This window comes from Haematobia irritans, chromosome 3 (genome assembly GCF_050003625.1).
Source record: "Haematobia irritans isolate KBUSLIRL chromosome 3, ASM5000362v1, whole genome shotgun sequence".
NCBI lineage: Eukaryota > Metazoa > Arthropoda > Insecta > Diptera > Muscidae > Haematobia > Haematobia irritans.
The window spans coordinates 164,566,936-164,589,699 of NC_134399.1; the positions used below are offsets into that span (position 1 = coordinate 164,566,936).

Below are 22,764 nucleotides of genomic sequence, written 5' to 3' on the forward strand. Positions count from 1 at the left end.
AATAAAATTTTGACAAAATTTTTTATAGAAATAAACTTTTCACAAAATTTTTTTAGAGAAATAATATATGGCAAAATTTTCTATAGAAATAAAATGTTGACAAAATTTTTATTAGAAATAAAATTAAAAAAAAAAATCTATAGAAATAAAATTTTAACAAAATTTTCTATAAAAATAAAATGTTGACAAAATTTTCTATAAAAATAAAATGTTGACAAAATTTTCCAAAAGAAAAAAATTGACAAAAATTTCTGTAGGTTAGGTTAAAGTGGCAGCCCGATTAAGATTCAGGCTCACTTAGACTATTCAGTCCATTGTGATAAATTTTCTGTAGAAATAAAATGTTGACAACATTTTTGCAATTATTTTTTATTTAGTTTTTGGTAAGTTTGTTAAAGACTTTTTCTCAAAATATTAAAATATTTTGTCAAAACTAATGTACAATAAATCTAATATTGACTCATAAATGTCTACACAAAAGGTACTAAACCATTTGCGGGGGTACTACGGTATTGTCCATTACTATAGAACTGCATTTTCCATACTTCAGATTTCATTAATTATATACCGACCATTGAGACACTTCACTTAAGAATAACGCTAGAAGCTACCCATCCCATTATCTATCATTCGATAAATTTTTCCATCATTTCCATACTGACCTCATTGCGAGTGGTTAATTTATTCCCAGGAACATGTGTTTTTTAAACACCCGCTTGTGTTTTTATGTAGGAGAACAGCCAATACTTTTGTTTTCAATGGTCCATTATTCCTACCACTACTACGACTACAACTCCACCAACAAACATAGTCTACACAAACACACATAGTCTACATCGACTTGATGCATAAATGTGGGATTCCGGTTAATGTAGTTGCCGTAGCTGTCCTCCGATATGCGGGTAGTAGAGTCTATTAAATAATCCTGACTGTCCATTTTGTTAGTGTTGTTTGTAGGAGCTGTTGCTCAGTACACAGTTTTTTTCCTTCTCTGCTATAGCGATTTTTACAGTTAGTGGCAGCCAATGTCGAGAAGTAAATTAAAACGTTACCCGGTTTATAAAATTGCACGCATACATGCATACACACACACGTATATATTCACATGCTAAGTACTGGACTAACAACCAGGCAATCACCGACACATTAACAGGGCTTTTATTCTATTAAATACGTGAGAAAAGAGTACCGCATATATTCATGTAGAGAATGCATTAAACTGGTAGTTTTTTAAGCTTTTTTTATTTTCTTGGATGTTTGGCGATGTTTTCTCAGATTTTTGCTGTTGTTGATATTTGTGGTCGTGCTTTAAGGGTAATTTATGGTTTGCTTTTTTAGTTGAATTTAAATTTAGTTTAATATTTAATCCATTTTGCACATGATGATGAGTAAAAGCATATACATTTTTGGTTTTCAATTTTCATAGGTATTTAGAATTAATCTGTTTTATGAAAATCACAAAGTGTATACAATTTATGGTGATTTGGTTTGTGAAAAAAAATTGTATTCATATGATACATAATATCTTGTGTTGTAACAATTGATGTAGCCACCATTTAGACCGATCTGCTGACATGAATTCTTGAGCTACTACCACGGTAGCCATTCGAACCAAAATAATCTACAAGAATTTGGAAAACAATTTTACCAAACAAACAATTTTGTCAAAATTTTATTTCTATAGGAAATTTCACCAAATTTTTTTTTTCTATAGAAAATTTTGTCTAAATTTTATTTCTACACAGAATTTGGTCAAAATTATATTTCTAAAGGAAATTTCACCAAAATTTTATTTCTATAGAAAATTTTGCATAAAAAAATTTTTGTCTACACAGAATTTGGTCAACATATTATTTCTATAGAAAATGTTGCGAAAATTTTATTTCTATAGAATTTTTCTTTTCAAAATTTTATTTCTATAGAAAATTTTTCTTTTTCCATTCTTTTTGTTTTATTATTGTTGGTTTTGTTCTTTAAGCATTGTTGTTGTTTTTATTGCAGCTTAAAACCATACATTGACTAAACTACAAGTGTAGCTTAACCAACAGAGGAAAAGAATGTTTGTCAAATTTATTTGGGCAAACCCCTATAGACTGCAAGATGGTTGGATGGACGCACGTTACGGAATTACCACATTCCTCATCAGCATCCTCTACTTGCAGCAAAATTATCAACCAATTATCAGAATAAATTCAGGCAGTTTATTAAACCCAACAAAAACCACACTTGAACCCTCCGAAAAAAGGTTTTACATTGATAAATTCGAAACAAACATATCTCTTTTCTTATGCCACTGTCAAATCATCGATTTTATTTCTATAGAAAATTATGTCAAAATTTTATTTCTATAGAAACTTGTGTCAATATATTTCTATAGAAAATTTTGTCAACATTTTATTTCTATAGAATATTTTATTAAAATTCTATTCCTATAGAAAATTTTGTAAAAATTTTTTTTCTGTAGAAAATTTTGTAAAAAGTTTATTTCTATAGGGAATTTTGTCTAATTTTTGTCAAAATGTTATTTCTATAGAAAACTCTCTCAAATTGTTATTTCTTTTGAAAATTGTTTCAAAATTTTATTTCTATAGAAAATGTAGTCAAAATTTTATTTCTATAGAAAATTTTGTCAAAATTTTTTTAAATAAAATGTTGCCAAAATGTTATTACTATAGATAATTCTATCTAAATTTTATTTCGATAGACAATTTTATTTAAATTTTATTTCTATAGAAATTTTTTTCAAAATTTTATTTATTTATATCAAAAATTTTATTTCTATAGAAAATTTTTTCAAGAATTTATTTCTATAGAAAATTTTTTAAAAATTTTATTACTATAGAAAATTTATGTTAGTTTTATTTCTGTAGAAAATTTTATGTGTATAGAAAATTTATTCTAAATTTTATTGCCGTAGAAAATTTTGTCAAAATTTTATTTCTATAGAAAATTTTGTCAAAATTTTATTTATATAGAAAATTTTATTAAGGATTTATTTCTATGGAAAATGTTTTCAAAATTTTATTTTTATAGAAAATTTTATCAAAATTTTATTCCTATAGAAAATTTTGTCAAAATTTTATTTCTATAGAAAATTTTGTCAAAATTTTATTACTATAGAAAATTTATCTAAATTTTAATTCTATAGAAAAGTTTATTTCTATAGAAAATTTAGTCAAAATTTTATAGCCGTAGAAAATTTTGTCAAAATTTTATTTCTATAGAAGATTTTGTCAAAATTTTTGTCTAAATTTTATTTCTATAGAAACTTTTGTCAAAATTTTATTTCTATAGAAAATTTTGTCAAAATTTTATTTCTATAGAAAATTTTGTCAATATATTTCTATAGAAAATTTTGTCAAAATTTTATTTCTTTAGAAAAGTTGGTAAAAATTTCATAGCTATAGAAAGTTTTGTCAAAATTTTATTTCTATAGAACATTTTGTCAAAATTTTATTTTTATAAAAAATTGTGTCAAAATTTTATTTCTATAAAAAATTTTGGTAAAATTTTATTTCTATAGAAATTTTTTTCAAGATTTTATTTATTTATATAAAGAATTTTATTTTTTATAAAAAATTTTGTCAAAAATTTATTTTTATAGAAAATTTTTCAAAAATTTTATTACTATAGAAAATTTATCTAAATTGTATTTCTGTAGAAACTTTTATTTCTTTAGAAAATTTAGTCAAAATTTTATTGCCGTAGAAAATTTTGTCAAAATTTTATTTCTATAGAAAATTTTGTCCAAATTTAATTTCTTTAGAAAATTTTGTCAAAATTTTATTTCTATAGAAAACTTTAGTAAGAATTTTATTTCAATAGAAAATGTTATTCCTATAGAAAATTTATTCAAAATTTTAGTACTAATTTTATTTCTATACAAAATTTTATTTCTATAGGAAGTTTTGTTCAAATTTTATTACTATAGAAAATTTATCTAAATTTTAATTCTATAGAAAAGTTTATTTCTGTAGTAGAAAATTTTGTCAAAATTTTATTTCTATAGAAAATTTTGTAGAAAATTTTGTCAAAATATTGTTTCTATAGAAAATTTTGTCTAAATTTTATTTCTATAGAAAATTTTGTCAAAATTTTATTTCTATATAAAATTTCGTCAAAATTTTATTTCTATAGAAAACTTTGTCAATATATTTCTATAGAAAATTTTGTCAACATTTTATTTCTATAGAACATTTTATTAAAATTTTATTTATATAGAACATTTTGCCAAAAGTTTATTTCTATAAAAAAAAAATTTATTTTTATAAAGGGTGATTTGTTAAGAGCTTGATAACTTTTTTTAAAAAAAAAACGCATAAAATTTGCAAAATCTCATCGGTTTTTTATTTGAAACGTTAGATTGTTCCATGACATTTACTTTTTGAAGATAATTTCATTTAAATGTTGACCGCGGCTGCGTCTTAGGTGGTCCATTCGGAAAGTCCAATTTTGGGCAACTTTTTCGAGCATTTCGGCCGGAATAGCCCGAATTTCTTCGGAAATGTTGTCTTCCAAAGCTGTAATAGTTGCTGGCTTATTTCTGTAGACTTTAGACTTGACGTAGCCCCACAAAAAATAGTCTAAAGGCGTCAAATCGCATGATCTTGGTGGCCAACTTACCGGTCCATTTCTTGAGATGAATTGTTCTCCGAAGTTTTCCCTCAAAATGGCCATAGAATCGCGAGCTGTGTGGCATGTAGCGCCATCTTGTTGAAACCACATGTCAACCAAGTTCAGTTCTTCCATTTTTGGCAACAAAAAGTTTGTTAGCATCGAACGATAGCGATCGCCATTCACCGTAACGTTGCGTCCAACAGCATCTTTGAAAAAATACGGTCCAATGATTCCACCAGCGTACAAACCACACCAAACAGTGCATTTTTCGGGATGCATGGGCAGTTCTTGAACGGTTTCTGGTTGCTCTTCACTCCAAATGCGGCAATTTTGCTTATTTACGTAGCCATTCAACCAGAAATGAGCCTCATCGCTGAACAAAATTTGTCGATAAAAAAGCGGATTTTCTGCCAACTTTTCTAGGGTCCATTCACTGAAAATTCGACGTTGTGGCAGATCGTAAGTCTATTCATGATGAAATGTCAAAGCATACTGAGCATCTTTCTCTTTGACACCATGTCTGAAATCCCACGTGATCTGTCAAATACTAATGCATGAAAATCCTAACCTCAAAAGAATCACCCTTTAGAATATTTTGTCAAAATTTTATTTCTATAGAATATTTTGTCAAAATTTTATTTCTATAGAATATTTTGTCAAAATTTTATTTTGATAAAAAATTTTGTCAAAATTTTATTTCTATAGAAAATTTTGTAAAAATTTCATTTCTATAGAAAATTTTGTCAACATTTTTCTATATAACATTTTATTAAAATTTTAGTTATATAGAAAATTTTGTAAAAATTTTATTTTTATAGAAAATTTTGTAAAAATTTTATTTCTATAGAAAATTTTGTTAAACTTTTATTTCTATAGAAAATTTTGTCAAAATTTTATTTCTATAGAGAATTTTGTCAACATTTTATTTCTATATAAAAAATTTTCAAAATTGTTTTTCTTGAGAAAACTTTGTCAAAATATTATTTCTATAGAAAATGTTCATCAAAATGTTGTATTTTCATTTTTTCAAATTCATTTAGTTGCAATCTATGTAAAATTGTATTGCTATAGAGAATTTGTGAAGTACCTCTTAGTTGGAGATGAATAATTTGCAAAATCTACTAAAACATCAAAAATTCTACCAATCTACTAAACATCTACCATTTTTGATAGGATTCGACCAATATTGGCAACTGTGGCTACTACCGCATTTCTGTTATTTATAACAAACAGCTTTAGATTGCTATCAGTCCCAAGCCGCTCATGTGATAACTGACAAATTTATTCCGTTGATGGTTCATTTTATTGTAAACATATAATTTTATTGTAAAAAATCGCTTCTGTAACATATACTTCCATATGGTTCCATATAGTTTTTTATTTTGTTGCATTACATATCAGCTACCCTGTTGTTTAATTTGTTTTTTTTTTTGTTTGTAAGCACAAAGGCAGCTAGTATGCCTTCATCCTTAAAGGAAATTCACGCATGATTGATTATTTAAGTTTCTTCCTCGAATATTAACTTCAGCCAAATTCTTTGGAAAATTCAATGTTAACGTTATGTGAAAAAGAAGGCAAAGTGAATGTGTTTATGATATCCCAAAAACGCTTTTGCCCTTCACCAATCTTATCAGAATGTTGCATTATTTATGAGAGTGCATTAAATAAAATTGTTGCCTTTTTTTTGTTGCAGCGTAACATTCAGGCAAATATGTTTCTCTGACGGAGAAAAACTTGGCAATGATGGCAAATTCCATTCAGATCGGGCCCTGCTCAGGGAGCTGGGAGTGGGGTAGAAAAGGAGATTCGTTCAACAACAAACACTTTCTTATCTAAATGTACGTCATTTCACAATAACAAGAATATAGACCAAAATCGGGAGAGATGATGGGGAAGCCCTAGGGTCCGGGAAAGAGATGATTACTTGATTTTTCTTGTTGTTGTTCATTGCATTTGCTTGGCAAGAAAAATGTTTAAATATTTCCGGGCAATCGTTTTTACACACTTTTCTTCCACAAACAAATTCTCTGAAAGCACAGCACTATAAAGCGAAGAGTTAGAGCTGTTTCATTGCTTCTTTGTGGAAAACTTATGTTGTTTACGATTTTTCTTTTTTCATTTTTGCAACAGCCGTAGATTTTTTATTTAAATTTCGTCTATATGGTGTGAAATAAAATGAAAAGAAAGGCATCGCACACGGAGAGAATACTGTGAAAACTTTCGACAGGAAATGCTGATAAGGCCATTTTACCCTAACACATTTAACCAAACGTTTTGGTTTGCATTCTCTTCTTTTTTTTTGTGGTTTGTACCCACGCTTTCAGATCATTTGTTGTGAGGTCCTTCGTTTTGTTTTTTGCCCTTTCTTCAATTTGGCATCATTCATCTTCTGTTTCCAAAAAAGGTGTAACCGTTTTGTATGATTGAAATTATGTCATTTTTGCATTATGTGACAGTTGAAGAGATAAAATGTAATTTTATCATATCATTGAATGTTTCGTCATTTCCAAAGCCAATATCTTTTGTGAACGACATAAAAGGGTTAAATTCATTACTCAGTTTGCTTCTCTGTAAGGATTTCTCTTTGCTCCCAAAATAGAGAAGTATTATGAAACTTTGTGTTTTTCACTGAGCGGGAAGTGTTATCCGGCAAAAGTCCCATTACCAAACAATTTTGGAGGTAAACTACTTCAAACTTACTATAAAATATAAGTCTGGAATCTGCCCAGGAGCTTCTACCAGTGAGCGCTCTGAAATTTTTGACTCAAAAATTTCAAATGAAAGCAGTGATTAAAAAAATTATATATACGAAATAAAGCACGTCCGGCTCTAAAAATTTTATCTTTACACTAATACTTTGGCATTTTTCAGAGCCAAAGAACAAAAGAATTTCAGTAAGGATACAATTATGACACATTTAAATTTAAGTTTTGAATACACATTACGAGAAGACAAATTGGAATTTATACGTTTTGTATGCCCTCCACCATAGGATGGGGGGTATATTAACTTTGTCATTCCGTTTGTAACACATCGAACTATTGCTCTAAGACCCCATAAATTATATATATTCTGGGTCGTGGTGAAATTCTAAGTCTGACACATAGATGGTGTCGCTAGTATTAAATGCATATTAGTTTTATATAGTACCAACCTTCAAATGATTCGTGTCAAAATTTGACGTCTGTAAGTCAATTAGTTTGTGAGAAAGAGCGTCTTTTGTGAAGCAACGTTTGTTATTGTGAACGAAATGAAAAACAAGTATATACAGCAGTAAGTTCGGCCGGGCCGAATCTTAAATACCCACCACCATGAACCAATTATTAGGGTTTCCTTTGAAATTTCAGGAGGGCTTGATGACTTGAGGACACTTCCCGATGATAAATTTAAAGATTTCACCTATGAGGACTATATCAGATTCTGGATTTAGTTCTAAATTTCAGGCAAATTGGATAAAAACTACGAATTCTATAAGCCCAAAAAGAAAAATCGGGAGATCGGTTTATATGGGGACTATACCAAAACATGGACCGCTACTCACCATTTTTGGCACACCTCTTTATGGTTCTAAAATACCTCTAGAATTTGAAATTGAGGCAAATTGGATAAAAACTACGGATTCTATAAGCCCAAGAAGTAAAGTCGGGAGATCGGTCTATATGGGGGCTATACCAAAACATGCACTGACACTCACCATTTTTGGCACACCTCTTCAAGGTTCCAAAATACCTCTAGATTTTCAATTTCGCGCAAAAAGGATGAAAACTACGGTTTCTATAAGCGAAAGACCCCAAAGCGGGAGGTCGGTTTATATGGGGGCTATACCAAAACATGGACCGACACTCACCATTTTTGGCACACCTCTTCAAGGTCCCAAAATATATCTAGATTTTCAATTTCGCGCAAATTGGATGAAAACTACGGTTTCTATAAGCGAAAGACCCCAAATCGGGAGGTCGGTTTATATGGGGGCTATACCAAACCATGGACCGACACTCACCATTTTTTGCACACCTCTTCAAGGTCCCAAAATACCTCTAGATTTTCAATTTCGCGCAAATTGGATGAAAACTACGGTTTCTATAAGCGAAAGACCCCAAATCGGGAGGTCGGTTTATATGGGGGCTATACCAAAACATGGCCCGATATAGCCCATCTTCGAACTTGACCTGCGCGCAGACAAAAGACGATTCTGTGCCAAATTTCAGGACGATAGCTCCATTATTGAATGCTGTAGCGTGATTACAACAGACAGCCAGACAGACAGACAGACAGACGGACAGACGGACATGCTTATATCGTCTTAGAATTTCTCCCTGATCAAGAATATATATACCTTATATAGTCGGAAATCGATATTTCGATGCGTTACAAACGGAATGACAAACTTATTATACCCCGTCACCATTCTATGGTGGTGGGTATAAAAAGGAATTTCGGGTTTTGATAAAATACTGGTTTCTGAAGGGGAAAAATACGATGGAAGCAAAAACTTGGCTTGATAAAGAGTTTCCGGACCCTGCCCCAGGGAAATCAACAATAATTGATTGGTATGCAAAATTCAAGCGTGGTGAAATGAGCACGGAGGACGGTGAACGCAGTGGACGCCCGAAAGAGGAGGTTACCGACGAAAACATCAAAAAAATCCACAAAATGATTTGGAATGACCGTAAAATGAAGTTGATCGAGATAGCAGAGGCCTTAAAGATATCAAAGGAACGTGTTGGTCATATCATTCATCAATATTTGGATATGCGGAAGCTCTGCGCAAAATGGGTGCCGCGCGAGCTCATATTTGACCAAAAGAAATGATTCTGAGCGCTGTTTGCAGCTGTTAACTCGTAATACACCCGAGTTTTTCCGTCGATATGTGACAATGGATGAAACATGGCTCCATCACTACACTCCCGAGTCCAATCGACAGTCGGCTGAGTGGACAGCGACCGGTGAACCGTCTCCGAAACGTGGAAAGACTCAAAAGTCCGCTGGCAAAGTAATGGCCTCTGTTTTTTGGGATGCGCATGGAGAAATGTTAATCGATTATCTTAAGAAGGGAAAAACCATCAACAGTGACTATTATATGGCGTTATTGGAGCATTTGAAGGTCGAAATCGCGGCAAAACGGCCCCATATGAAGAAGAAAAAAGTGTTTTTCCACCAAGACAACGCACCGTGCCACAAATCATTGAGAACGATGGCAAAATTTCATGAATTGGGCTTCGAATTGCTTCCCCATCCACCGTATTCTCCAGATCTGGCCCCCAGCGACTTTTTCTTGTTATCAGACCTCAAAAGGATGCTCGCAGGGAAAAAATTTGGCTGCAATGAAGAGGTGATCGCCGAAACTGAGGCCTACGAGGGCAGTTCGGAAACTTCTTAGCCTAGCACAAAAAGCGCGGTATAAACAGAAAAAAGTTAAGTGTTTTGGAAACTTCCATCTCTGTTATGAACACATGTTAAATTTTGTTTCGATCTGGAAACTCCTTCATATAGAAACAGGTGTTCCAAAAAGACACATCGGCAATTTTTTTACAATGGAAAAAGTAGAAATGCGTGCTGTCATTAAATATTTACATAAAAAGATTTATCCGGACAAGAAATTCATAATGATATGGTGAATGTGTTAGGTGAAAGTGCTCCATCATATGCAACAGTAAAAAAATTGGGTTGCTGAATTTAAACGTAGTCGTGCAAGCATTGAAGATGAACCACGTAGTGGACGTCTAAAAACCGCAACAACAACAGAAATTGTAGCCAAAGTGCATGATATGGTATTAAATGATCGACGAATAGAAGTGCATGAAATTGCTAATATCATGGGCATCTCAAATGATCGAGTCCATTTAATTTTGCATGAAGAACTACAGATAAAAAAGGTTTCTGGAAGATGTGCCTCATTTGTTAACAGTCGATCAAAAAACGCATAAGAATGAACATTTCTTGTTTGGATCGTTTTAAACGAAATAAAATGGATTTTAAGCGTCGTTTCATAACTGTTGATGAGACATGGATCCACCACTATACTCCAGAGACAAAAGAACAATTCAAACAATGGACTGAAGCTGGAGGAAGTGCCCCAAAGAAGGCAAAAACATTTCAATCGGCTGGTAAGGTTATGGCAACGGTTTTGTGGGACTGTTTGATTGACTATCTGCAAAAGGGTAAAACAAAAAATTCAGAGTGCAATAGTACTCAATAGTACCTTTTGGATCAATTAAATGTACAAATTCGAGAAAAACGTCCTGGCTTACAACACAAAAAAATAATTTTTCATCAAGACACCGCACCAGCGCCCAAGAGTATTTTAACAATGGCTAAATTCAACGAATTAAAGTACGAGTTGCTTGACCACCCACCTTATTCTCCTGATTTAGCTCCCAGTGACTTTTACTTGTTCCCAAATCTAACAAAAAAATCCTTGCTGGCTAGCGTTTTACCTCAAATGAAGATGCAATTACAGTTGTAAACCACTATTTTGAAGACCTTGAGGAAAACTATTTTAATCAAGGGATAGAATTGTTAGGAAGGCGTTGGACTAAGTGCATTGAAGTTTCAGGAGATTATATTGAAAAGTAAAAATATTTTTGAAAAACTAACTATTCTCTTGCATAGATAGGCTAAGAAGTTGCCGAACCGCCCTCGCATTTTGAGGCAATCCGAAGGAGTACTACCAAAATGGTATCAAACAAGTATATACAGCAGTAAATTCGGCCGGGCCGAATTTTAAATACACAGAAAAAAAGGTGTCTTGTTAATTTTAGGACCAGTTTAACTTCCACATAGTTCAAAAAATTTACTGTAATATAGTTAATTTTTCGTAACCACTGCGAAATTTAACTTAGCTAAAGGAAAACTTATAAAACTTCAGTAAATGTTTTTTAGTTCACTAACTACGAAATGGGACGGATTTTTCCTTAAATAAATTTCCAATACAATAGTTAATGCATCGTTGATTGTATTATAAAAAGACATAGGCAATATAAAAATCTTACTACGAAATGTGGACAATTTACTAAGAAAATTTTTTGTATGGAAAAAAATTTTTGTAGTAAAAATTAACTTAACCACAGTACCGATTCGTATGGCGGCTTCCTACAGCTTATTGCGATTTTTACTATAAGTTGGAGTAAATTTCCTCACATTGAAAATTTTAGATAAAGTAGAATAAAAAGTAGTTAATTTAATCCTTGACGGGTGTATATAATTTTTTATGGATTCTTCGTAAATTTTGAATATATTTTACCTTATCCTATAGATAGAATACCAACTAATCAATAAACGTGATACTGGAAATTGAAGTGAGAAGAAATTATGAAATTATTGCATCATCTTTTTTTTTTTTTGTGTTTGTTATTGCGATGATGTTATGGAATGTGTGTTGTTGGTATCTTTTGTGGTGATAGTTGTTTTGTTGCAATAGCGAGATCAGAAAGGGATCATGTGTGTGTGTGGAGTTGTTTTTCTTTACATATGTGTCTTTTATGACTATTTGTGTCTTTGAGTTTTATTGGTGCATTCAGTTCTGTTGATGCATTTATGAAGCGCACACGTGGTGCGCTTGCGTGCGGTATTTGTGTTTATTAATAAAAATACATTTATTTCGTAACATTTTAGAAACTGATAAGTGAATGGTGTGATGTTAGAGAAAACAAAAACACTTTATATTGATAAAAAATAAATCACATATTAAGAAACTGTATATTTCTATTAATAATTTAAAATTAGTGCGGTTTTAAATTGGTTTACATAAAAATATTCATAATGAGTAGTAATAAAATGATCTATATTTACTCTACATCTGGATCACAGTACAATTTTTTGAGTCTATATTTTTATGTTATAGCGAGTCCTTAAGGTGTGTACTAAGTTCGAGTTTAGGTGCTAAAATCAGAAATAAATCAGTAAGAAAAGTATAAAATTATACGCCTTCGATGCAAATTTAAATATAACTTGATGGAGAATAGCTCGAAACAAGTTTTTTATTAAGTTTATATTTTTTAAATGGATTACACGATTAAGAACAGAAAATCGTTTTTAAGCTTATGTAGAACGCTGTTTTTTTAATTTAATATGATGAATCGTTTTCAAGTTATTCCAACATATATAGCGGAAGTGCCTTAATTTTGAACATAACCGTATATCTCAAAAAGTCGAGCTCTTAAAAAAACAAGTGTAAATTTGGATTCAGCGACCTCAAATTACTAAAAATTTGATATAAATTTTAAATGAACACAAAAACGGTTCAATTTTGTTCCCATGTATTTCTAAAGAAAACTAATCATGAAAAATTGGGATTTTAGCCACTAAACTCGAACTTAATATCCACCATAAATACTAAATGCTATATTGACAAGTGGAAATTATATCTAATTTAATAATATTTTTATTTCATTTATATTCGGAGAAGGATTTCAAAAATGTCCCATTTGTGCATGGATATGATTCCACTAATGTAGTAATTGGATGATTTTTTTCAATGTGGTAAGTTTTTCGTCCATTTGTAATAAAGCCAAAATTTCTATTTATTAAAAATAATTTTCATTTGCAGGATGACAGCAAATCTAATGGTATTTTTTGGAATCTTCTTACTGTTTAATGCTAACTAAGCTGATATCCCTATTTGCTCTAAGAAAATTCTCTTGTAAGTTAAAGATCAAAATACCATAGAATTTGATAATATTTTTATATTTTATATACCTTTTTAACTTCAGAGGCTTATGACGCAAATCCACACAACAAAAACTAGCGATATCGGTGAAATTGGACAAAAATGAAATGAAAATAGCAACTTATGGCATATATCTTTCATATGGATAAAAAATGGAAATTGATATTAATTAGTTTCATTCTACTAACATAGAATATTACTCTTTTGAAGAAGCAATTACTAACTACCGAAAAGTAACAGCATACAGCGTACGAATGAAACCATTTCTTTTATTGTATATCATAAGCCATAGTTTTATGTAATATAATAATAATTTTTTGAAATAAAGTACTGGTAGTTATGAAAAATGGTCTTATATTGTACGAAAAATTTCTTAGTTGTATACAGGCTTGTTGTACCTTTAATTCCTCAATTTATTTACTTCTTTGAAAATTATACTGATAAACAGTTTATTTGAAACCAATTTCTAAATATAGGATTCCCAAAAACTTGTTCATTTTTCCGGATAGCAGGAATATTTTGAATGAGTGTAAGTACATTCTTCCCACAGCGTAGTAAGAATGAACTAAAATACGATGCAATACATAAACTTATTTATAAGAAAATCATGAACTTATCTAGATGAAAAAAATCTTAGGCGCCAAATCATGGTCATTCTTACTATGGGTTAGTTCATTTTTCGTAAACAATAGTAAACTTTTTTTTCGGTGTACCCACCACCATGAATCAAATATGATAGTTTACTTTGAAAACTCTTCGTCGTAGTGGGTTACTTGATAATATATAGAATTTTAGGGGGTTTGATGACAAATCTTCTCCTAAGGCAGTCAGCTCCCGAAGACAAACTTTAAAGATTCTACCTATGAAGACCAGATAAGATTCTAGATTTATGAGAACCAATTTTGTTTGAGTTTTAGAGAAATTATAAACATATCGTGTATATGATTAAATTACGCCTTGGTTTGAAATCTTAAAGATTTTTTCCGCCATTATTTAAATAAATACGATGATTAAAATCTGGAAATTTTACTTTCAGTTTGAAGCAATTTTCATGATCAGTGCGCCTGCTATTTTGGAGAATTTTAGAGTTGAATAAACGAAAATACTTTATAAGAAAAGGAAATTTCGTTTGTCTAAAATTTCATTATATATTACTAATTTCCAGCAAATCGGATAAAAACTACGGATTCTAGAAGCCCAAGAAATAAAGCCGGGAGATCGGTGTATATGGGGGCTATACCAAAACATGAACTGATAGGTACCATTTTCTAATCACATATTTGTGATCTTAAAATACCTCCAGAATTTCAAACAAATCGGCTAGAAAACATAGTCTCTAGCGCCCAAGAAGTAAAAATCGAGAGATCAGTCTATATGGGGGTTATACCAAAAAATGGACCGATATACCTCAATTGTGGTCTAAAAATACCTCTAGATTTCGAATTTCAGGCAAATCGGGTAATAAATACAGTTTATAGAAGCTCAAGAATTTCAGGCAAAGCGGATGGTAACTATAGTTTCTAGAAGCCCAAGAAGCAAAATCGGGAGATCGGTCTATATGGGGGCTATACCAAAAAATGGACCGATGGGCACCATTTTCGGTACACCTTTTTATGGTCCCAAAAGAACTCTAGATTTTCAATTTCAGGAAAATCGGATAGAAAATATAGTTTCTAGAAGCCCAAGAAGCAAAATCGGGAGATCGGTCTATATGGGGGCTATACCAAAAAATGGACCGATGGGCACTATTTTCGGCACACCTTTTTATGGTCCTCAAATACCTCTATATTTCCAATTTCAGGCAAATTGGATAAAAACTACGGTTTTTATAGGCCCAAGACTCCAAATTGGGAGGTTGGTTTATAATGGGGCTATATCAAAACATGGACCGATACGGACCATATTCGACTCACCTCTTTATGGTCCCAAAATACCTCTAGATTTTCAATTTCATACAAATCGGATAGAAAATACTGTTTCTAGACGCGCAAGAAGCAAAATCGGGAGATCAGTCTATATGGGGGCTATACCAAAACATGGACCGATACGGACCATTTTCGACACACCTCTTTATAGTCCCACAATACCTCTAGATTTCCAATTTGAGGTAAATCGGATGGTAAATATAGTTTCTAGACGCCCAAGAAGCAAAATCGGGAGATCGATCTATATGGGGGCTATATCAAAACATTGATCGATACGGACCATTTTCGATACACCTCCTTATGGTCCTAAAATACCTCTAGATTTTCAATTTCAGACAAATCGGATAGAAAATACTGTTTCTAGACGCCTAAGAAGCAAATTCGGGTGATCGGTCTATATGGGGGCTATACCAAAACATAGACCGATACGGACTATTTTGGACACACCTCTTTATGGTCCCAAAATACATCTGGATTTCCAATTTCAGGCAAATCTGATAAAAACTACGGTTTTTATAGGCACAAGACCCCAAATCGAGAGGTCGGTTTATATGGGGACTATATCAAAACTTGGACCGATATAGCCCATCTTCGAACTTGACCTGCCTGCAAACAAAAAACTAATCTGTGCCAAATTTGGGGACAATAGCGCCATTATTGTAGGCTGTAGCGCGATTACAACAGACAGACAGACAGACAGACAGACAGACAGACGGACAGACGGACAGACGGGCATGCTTATATCGTCTTAGAATTTCTCCCTGATCAAGAATATATATACTTTATATAGTCGGAAATAGATATTTCGATGTGTTACAAACGGAATGACAAACTTATTATACCCCCGTCACCATTTTATGGTGGTGGGTATAAAAATTGGAAGGTCGTTATAATCGTTGTATCGCTCTTGAAGGGAACTATGTTGAATAATAAAAACGAATTTTGAAAAAAAAATGTGTTTTTCTTTGTTAGGCCGGGGACTTATCAGCCAACCTGCTATATAGCCCATCCACGAACTTGGCCTGCCTGCAGACAAATGACGAGTTTGTGCAACATTTCAGCACGATAGCTTCATTATTGAAGACTATAGCCTAATTACAACAGACAGACAGACGGACATGATTATATCGTCTTAGAATTTCTCCTTGATCAAGACTTTATATAATTTATACAGTCGGAAATCGATATTTCGATGAGTCACAAACAAAATGACAAATTTATTATACCCCTGTCACCACTCTATGGGAGTGGTTATAAAGATTAAAATATATTAAGAAAATATACCACTTCTAAAGAAATTCTTATGAAGTGAAATAAAGTCCATCGCCGGAAGATTTCTTTTTTTTTGATGTACATTTAAAAGTGACATAAGAAGAACAACCTATTTTTTGCTACACTCGAAAATAGCTTGCTTGAATCCAAAGATTTATAATTAATTCTAAAACAAGTCTACAAACCAAAAATACAAAATCCCAAAAATAAGTCTTACCCCATATTTGAAGTTTTTTTTTTTTTAATCCAAAGTTTCAATATATCACTTACACAAAATTCACCGATTTTGATAGCCTCCACCATAGGATGGGGATACCCCCATTCCGTTTGCTATTCCGTTTGTAACACATCGAAATATTGCTCTAAGACCCCATAAAGTATATATATTCTGGGTCGTGGTGAAATTTTGAGTCGATCTAAGCATGCCCGTCCGTCCGTCCCTTTGTTGAAATCACGCTAACGAACGAAGCAAGCTATCGACTTGAAACTTGGCACAAGTAGTTGTTATTGATATAGGTCGGATGGTATTGCAAATTGGCTATATCGGACTACTTTTACGTATAGCCCCCATATAAACCTACGCTAAGATTTGAATAGCGGAGCCTCTTGGAGGAGCAAAATTCATCCGATACGGTTGAAATTTGGTACATGGTGTTAGTATACGTTTTCCAACAACCACGCAAAAATTGGTCCATATCGGTTTATAATTATATATAGCCCCCATATAAGCCGATCCCCTGATTTGGCTTGCGGAGCCTCTAAGAGAAACAAATTTCTTCCGATCCGACTGAAATTTGGTACATGGTGTTAGTATGTGGTCTCTAATAACCATGCAAAAATTGGTACACATCGGTTCATAATTATATATAGACCCCATATAAACCTATAACCAGATTTGGCTTGCGGAGCCTCTAAGGGAAGCAAATTTCATCCGATCCGGCTGGAAGTTGGTAAATGGTGTAAATACATGATCTCTAACAACTACGCATACATTGGTCCACATCGGTCCATAATTATATATAGCCCCCATATAAACCGATTCCCCGATTTGGCTTGCGGAGCCTCTAAGAGAAGAAAATTTAATCGGATCCGCTTCGGTTGAAATTTTGTACGTGGTGTTAGTATATGGTCTCTAACAACCATGCTGGAATTGGTCCATGTACATATTGGTCCATAATCATAAAGGCTGATACGGTCAAAATTTGGTCAAGGGAAAACGCGTGTAAATCGGTGAAATCGTTTATTTAAAAAATCAAATTAAATTTCTTTTTCAAGTTCAATTAGTATAAAAATCAGGAAAAATATTCAGTTAGGCTTTCGCTTTTCCAAATCCGAATTGCCGGGCCTCACGCTTGACACCTGCCATCAGATTTTGTACAGACACCTTGTCCACCTTCTTCGCCGCAGAAAGCCAGTTTGCCTTGAACTGCTGCTCGTCCTTAGCAGTTTTTTTGGTCTTCTTTAGGTTCCGCTTGACAATAGCCCAGTATTTCTCAATTGGGCGGAGCTCTGGCGTGTTGGGAGGGTTCTTGTCCTTGGGAACCTCCTGCACGTTGTTGGCGGCGTACCACTCCATGGCCTTTTTACCGTAATGGCAAGATGCCAAATCCGGCCAAAACAGTACGGAACAACCGTGTTTCTTCAGGAAAGGCAGCAGACGTTTATTCAAACACTCTTTCACGTAAATTTCTTGGTTGACAGTCCCGGAAGCTATGAAAATGCTGCTTTTCAAGCCACAGGTACAGATGGCTTACCAAACCAGATATTTCTTTGCGAACTTTGACAGTTTTATGTGCTTGAAAATATCTGCTACCTTTCCCCTTCCTTTTGCCGTATAAAACTCCTATCCCGGAAGCTGCTTGTAGTCGGCTTTGACGTAGGTTTCGTCGTCCATTACCAAGCAGTCAAACTTCGTCAGCATCGTCGTGTACAGCCTCCGGGATCGCGCTTTGGCCGTCGCATTTTGTTTATCATCGCGATTTGGAGTCACTACCTTCTTGTAAGTCGATAGTCCGGCTCGTTTTTTGGCTCGATGCACGGTTGTAGACGATACACCCAGCTTATTTGCGGCATCTCGGAGAGAGAGGTGAGAGTTTCGCTTGAAACTACCGGCAACTCTCTTTGTCGTCTCAGCGGCTTCCGGTTATCGATTTCCCCCCGATCCAGACTTCCTGGCTGTCGACAAACGTTCCCCAAACACTTTAATTACATTTGTAACGGTTGATTTGGCAACTTTTAGCGATTTTGCCAGCTTTGCGTGCGAGTAGCTCAGATTTTCGCGATGCTCGAGCAAAATTTTGATACGCTGCTCTTTTTGCTTGGACGGCATTTTGACAACTGAAGTGTGAATTCCAAAATCAAAATAGGAGCAACATTCTACAAATACACACCTTCAAAATGAGGGTTGTTCAGGTTTTTTAAATGCAAAATTGAAAGAAATACGTCAAGTTTATATTGACCAAATTTTGACCGTATCACCCTTTATATGCTTTTATTCATTTAATTTGAACTCTATACATTCTATAGATTAAGTTAACGATTTTATAATCTAAGACTCACTTCTGTAACCACTTGCGAATAGTACTGTTTCCATTTTGTTCTCATGTACTTAGCCTGACTTTCGTTAATTACATCGATTCCTAACACACCTATCACAATGGACTGAATAGTCTAAGTGAGCCTGAATCTTTAACTTTAACCTTAACACACCTTTTGTATTGTATATAGAAACACTTAAAGACACTAAAATCAAATATAAATCTATTAAAGCAGAGTAACATTATAACTTTTTTTGGTAAATTTTATTATAACTTGGTGGGGAAATGTCCAAAGCAACAATTGAAAAGTTTATCTTCTTTAAAATGAAATATTAAAGAAAAGTAATAGTGAAAAATGGCTGTTTTAGTGCGATAATGCCTACTTAATTCTGTCCTTAAGGCGATAAATGTTGTTTTTTTTTTAAATGTAAAATTTTGTGATTTAAGCTTTTAATAGGAAAAAAATTCTATATTTTTGAATATTAACTCGCCAAAAATGGCTCCTTTCTTAATTTTTTGGCACTCTGTGTACTGTGTGCATACACAGTCTCAACTGACAAAAGACAAGAAAATAGTTCACTTATGGTTGCACCATTATTCTCAGATTTTCACCGTATTTGACAAAAGCTCTAGGGATATGAAACATTTTTAAAGCTTAAATCTCTGTGTTTAGTTCACACGTTGTTAAATTTATTTTCGCTTTGATTTGTTTTGGTTTTCTCCATCTCTAGTTTGTAACTTCCTAAACAAAAAGAAAAATAACACAAAATGCACAACGACAAGATTTTTGGCGAATCTCTGCAAGAGAACACTCTCACTCTCCATATGTTTCTCACCTTGTGAATTTTCTTGTTGATATCGTTGTTTGTATTTTGAAGTTCTCTTTGTTGTTGTTGTTGTTTTTTTGTCATTCAAGTATGTGACTTGTGCAACATTGTGTCAAGTGGTCTCTGTGGTAAACATGGTGATGTTGTGGGTGAGAAAATTCCACCTTAACATTACCACCTTCTTGCATTCATTCATTTGCACTTAAAGTCCTTGTTGAGAGTTTTTTTCTCATTCTCACTGAGTGTGTTCGTATATATTGTATGTGAGGATGTGTGTGTGTGTGTGGTATGGTATTTTCTATGCTACCAACCAACAGGGCACAAGAGAAATGTTTATGGTTTGATAGAAGCACGGATTGTGCAACAGCGACGACAACAATCATAACCCTGAGGCAATAGCAACAGCATAAATGTTTCGCTTGCAAGTGTTTGTTTTGGCCCTACCAAGTAAGTAAAAGCTTGCCCACTTTTATATTGGGTTTGCTGATATCATGGCCTGTGGCAAGGACACAGTTGCTGTGAAAAATATTTTTTATGATTTGTAGTTTTCCTAGAAGAAACAACACAAATATTTTTTTGTATTTTATTGCTTTACTCTGCTCTTACTCGTCTCTGAATGACAATTGGCAAACGTGATAAGACTGCCATTTGTTTCTTCAAATGGCCATCGTTTTCATATTTGTTTGCTAGCGCTTATGATGATGAGCTATGACTGTGTGTGGTCATTGTACTTTTTAAAGGTTTCCTGGTTATGGGATGTGATATAGTTATGAGTATAATCAATTTCCAGCATAAAACTTTGTATTTACTTTTATGTGTTTAAAGTTTTTCAATTATTTGAGAAAGAAATCAAAATAAAATGCTCTTTAGTAGACCCGGTTTTTGTTTTGTTTCTTACAAAACCTAAATTTTTATATTTAGGATGCTTAGGATTAGGATTTAATGTTAATAGGGAGTCATGGTTAGCCATAGCCTATGTATACGAGGTCTGTTCAATCACACTGAAAATGTACATTTGATGAAAGGTGACTTCTCGTATGTATTTTGATCTGCTGAATTCGAAAAATTTAATATTAATGGGGAGTCATGGTTAGACATAGCCTATGTATACGAGGTCTGTTCAATTACTCTAGTTTACACTGAAAATGTACATTTGAAGAAAGGTGACTTCTCTTATGTATTTTGATCTGCTGAATTCGAATATTAAAAATTTTTGATTTTTTTGTATATTGACTATAAATAAAATAAAATAATAATAAATAAATAAAATAAAATAAATCAAACAAATGCATTTTTGTGTGGCCGAGTGGAATTTTGTGTGGGTGAGTTGCTCATATTTTGCATGATTTGACATCGGATTTGTTCACTCAATTACTTATAACCTTTTCATTTTTTGTCGTTTTTCTTTAGATGGTCTATTAACATACTTACGTTAGAGTATCATCTATACGACCATGAAGAGAAGCAATTTTTTTCAATGATTTGTACTTTTCCGGCGGAAAAGGGTCACTGTAAAACATAATGTTTTTTTTTTTAAATTTGCCCTTTTTGAACCATTTAACTTATCACAGATCCAATTACACACGATTATTCGTCATTTCAATACATTCCATTTAAGTACCAACAACTATATAATCGGACATTTCTAACTCGAGATATAATTTGTATAGTGGAAAAGTGCGAAAAACTTAAACAAACGGGATATCTCAAAAACTGTTCCATAAAAAAATTAAATTTTTTTCGAATTCAGCCGATCAAAATACATAAGAATAGTCGCATCTTATCAAATGTACATGAAAAAAATTATTTTGTAAACTAGTGTTATTAATGATATTTGAAAATTTTGTGACTTACGTCCACTTAGAAAATAGAGAACACACTAGGAAGGAAAATGTAGATTAATTTTAGAAATTTTGAACTAAACTACATTAGAAACACCGGTATCAAGAACAAATAAACATTTTCCCCAAATTTATTAGAATTTATTAGACATAATTAATTATTATAAAATGGAGTTCAAAATTGCAAAAAATGTACTTGGGTTCATTAGTGGGAAAATGGCAAAACTCTAAGAAATTCTAAATTGGTTTTAGTGCTCTGGAGGGTTCATTGGTTTTTGAGAATAGGTTCGATTTTTCCAATTTTATAACTCCACCATAGGAGTACTGAAAAAATATTGTTCTAATACGAAAGATTATCCAATCAAAATTTTGGGTACACAAATACATATGATTAAGGGCAAACTTATTTAATGTAATGAAATTTTATTTAAAATAAAGTTTATAATATTTCTTTACATTTCGCACACGAATCTTGAAAATTTTCCTTAAAATAAAGAAAAAATTTTTTGATTTAAAGAAGTCGTCTTTTATTGAAGTGGAATACTTAACACGGTTGGTAGAATTCTACCAAAAATGATAAATTTTTTACTGTTTGCCAGATTGGTAGAATTCTTGATGCTTCGTTCATTTTGCAAAATATTCCTCTCCAACTAAGAGATACTTCAATTTCAATAACATTTTCAATCAATTTAGTGTTTGACAATATTTACCATAAAAATACAATTTTGTTAAAATTTTCTTTAGAAATAAAATTTTAACAAAATTTTTTATATACATAACATTTTTACCAAATTGTCTATAGAAATAAATTTTTTCGAAATTTTCTATAGAAATAAAATTGTGACAAAACTTTCTATAGAAATAAAAGTTTTCAAAATTTTCTATAGAAATAAACTTTTGACAAAAGTTTCTATACAAATACCATTTTAACAAAATTTTCTGTAAAAATAAAATTCTTACGAAATTTTCTATAGAATTAAAATTTTGAAGCAATTTTCTATAGAAATAAAATGTTCACCAAATTTTCTATATAAATAATATTTTGTACCAAATTTTCTATAGAAATCAAATTATGAC

General features: G+C 32.3%; 1 long non-coding RNA gene across 1 annotated transcript; it reads left to right on the top strand.

Moving 5' to 3' along the window:
* The first annotated feature begins 11,988 nt into the window (after positions 1 to 11,988).
* LOC142230410 (uncharacterized) lies at positions 11,989 to 13,531 on the top strand. Its single transcript, XR_012720678.1, has 4 exons — positions 11,989 to 12,255; positions 13,025 to 13,098; positions 13,166 to 13,258; positions 13,329 to 13,531. It is a non-coding gene; the product is annotated as an uncharacterized LOC142230410 (long non-coding RNA).
* Positions 13,532 to 22,764: the final 9,233 nt, after the last annotated feature.